Below are 2,500 nucleotides of genomic sequence, written 5' to 3'. Positions count from 1 at the left end.
CCACAGCAGCACACACTAATAGAAACGAAAACAGCCGCTGTGCACCCTCACAGGCGCTGAACGTCTCTGTGTGCCTGAGGCCTGGGGTTCTACTTCAAGGGGTCCTAAGACAGTGAGCTCTTGTTACCAACCAGCAGCTACACAGAGCTGAACTCGCAACAAAGTACAGCGCACTGAGGCAGCCTCTCACCGCTGGGTGTGCTCTGCAGGTCCGAATCATAACCACTCCTTTCATCCGTGCCAATTAATGCGTGTAGGGTTTGAATGGAGAATCACGGTTTAGGGGAAACTGGCAACTTGACTAAAATAGTAAATGTATGAAAAGCGGACTTTGGGACTTCGTGTGTTGGCAATATTTCACCAAACTATAACGCAAAGAGGTCTGGAGCGCCCCAAGCTACAGAAACATAGCGCTTTCACATAAAGACGTGGGCTTCCAGCAGGGGCTCCCATGAGGCACCGCCGGATGAGCAATAATAGTATTTTAAGGTGGAACTTGAGATGGACAGGACGGGGTGAAGTTGGTTTCTTTGCTACAGGCGCACTCACCCAGCAGCATCCACAGTCTGCATTTGGGCCGGGCTTGACCAGTGTCCCTGCCGCTGCTGGGTTCCCTCTGAGGTGCTCCTGCCCCATCCGGCAGCGCTAGAACTGTGATTAATAGTAGCAAGAGCGCGCTGGCCTCTCAAGGAAGCGATGAAAACGTCCCGCCGCCCACTGAGTGATTAAAGGCAGAGGCCCCGGTGTCACTGCACCTGCCGCACCAATGAACGCTGCGCCCATTTAGGAGAGCGCTGATTCTGAGACCCGAATACAGAAGGTTTCGCAGCCGGCTTTCGGCGTGTTATGTGCCAGCAGTGATCTTTATTTTGAAACCAGCTCTGTCTGGGATCAAAGAGCTATTTATATTTATTTTAACAAAATATTAATCTTTACCCTGCTCAATCCGGATGCCGCGTAATTATTTCGATATTTTAAATACATTTGAAATGTCTTGGTAGCCAAAGGTCAGTTTTTTGTGGGTTCTTGTTGAAATTCGTACCCGAAATATGAAATGGTCTCACTAATTGTTGTGATGCAGATGTAACCCACCGGAATGTGTGCACCGCGACACGACGGAGCAGCCGTGGAGATTATCGAGGTGAATAATAGCATTGACTTTGCAGTTTCTTTAAATGTTTAAAAAAAAAAACGTACACAACAATAATGTCATGAGCTATGCCAATATTTTTCCCATATTCTCTGTTTCTCCTCATTCTGCCTTTCCTCGCTCTCTTTCTGCTTCTCTCACCCCAGCTCCCTCTTCGACTTCTCTCCGCATACCTTCACTCCCCCCCGTCTTTGATTTTCCTTCGTCTGCCCACCCCCTGTACTCTCGATGGTGTGCTCTTTTCTACCTCGTATGCATTCTCCTTGTCCTCTTTTACCCTCCCTGTTTTTTTCTTCTTCTCGGCCTCTCCCCTCCTATCCCCTTTCTCCTTCCCCTTTGTTCTCTAGTTCCCTGTCCTCTCTTGCTCTCTCTTTCTCGCTCGCTCACTGTCCTCCCTCCGCGCTCTCTCTCTCGCTCTTTCCTCCAAGTTCGGCTCAGAAGCCCCTTCGTCTTCAGATATAATATCATTACATTTTCCGTACATACTGCTGTCTAATGACCCACAAAGACTGCCAACTGTTAGTGCACCTGCCATCCCCACAGACGGGAGCGGGAGCAGATTAGCAGCCAGCAGTGTCTGTGTGTACATAGCTATTACTGTGTGCGTGTGTATAAATGGGAGTTTATGCACCAGTGGACAGCGCTAGAGCACGTTTATTCTCACTGCGGAGCACACAGCGGGCTGTGGCCTCTGAGTGGGGCAGCCCCTTCCGCCAGTTATTGGAAACTTCTGTATTAAAAACATAATGTAGGTATACAGCTCCATGTAGGTGGAACAGCAAAAACACAAAGTTGCTTGCAGTATGACAGGTATGAAATGTCCAAATTGCATGCAGTGCAGTGCCAGTTCGGTACGCTGCAAAATTTTATTTGTAAGGTGCTATTACGCAGGCCGCTTTCGTGAACAATTGGAAACATAAAAAATCCAGGTATCTAGGACGCCATCATTTTTTTTTTTAAACTGGGTGAATGCTTAAGGGTTTGAGACAGGGTCATTTAAAGGATTGGCCAATGCAGCGGGAGAGGAAGCCTTGAACACCGCCGCCTTTCTCCGAGGTCAGCCAGAAATGCCTCGGAGAAAGGCAGCGGCATTTTCGGATTCGGGGGCGTGTTTGTCTTTTCTCTCCTCCAGCCATTGGCTGGAGGAGATAAAGAGACTTTCTGCAAAAAACACGCCCCCCGATCCGAAAAAGATGGGGCCTGATCGGAGTGACTGACCTCTTCTCCAGTGGCTGGCCAGCATTCAAGAGGCCAGCCAATGGAGAACAGGGGAGAAGAGGGGCTGGTTCAAGCCCCTCTTCTCCAAGTCATTAAATCTCCCGACTTCCGGTTCTGCCTTCGGCAGACCGG

The sequence above is a fragment of the Triturus cristatus genome, chromosome 2_2 (genome assembly GCF_964204655.1).
Source record: "Triturus cristatus chromosome 2_2, aTriCri1.1, whole genome shotgun sequence".
Taxonomy (NCBI): Eukaryota; Metazoa; Chordata; class Amphibia; order Caudata; family Salamandridae; genus Triturus; species Triturus cristatus.
Note: the sequence above shows the minus strand (reverse complement) of the source record.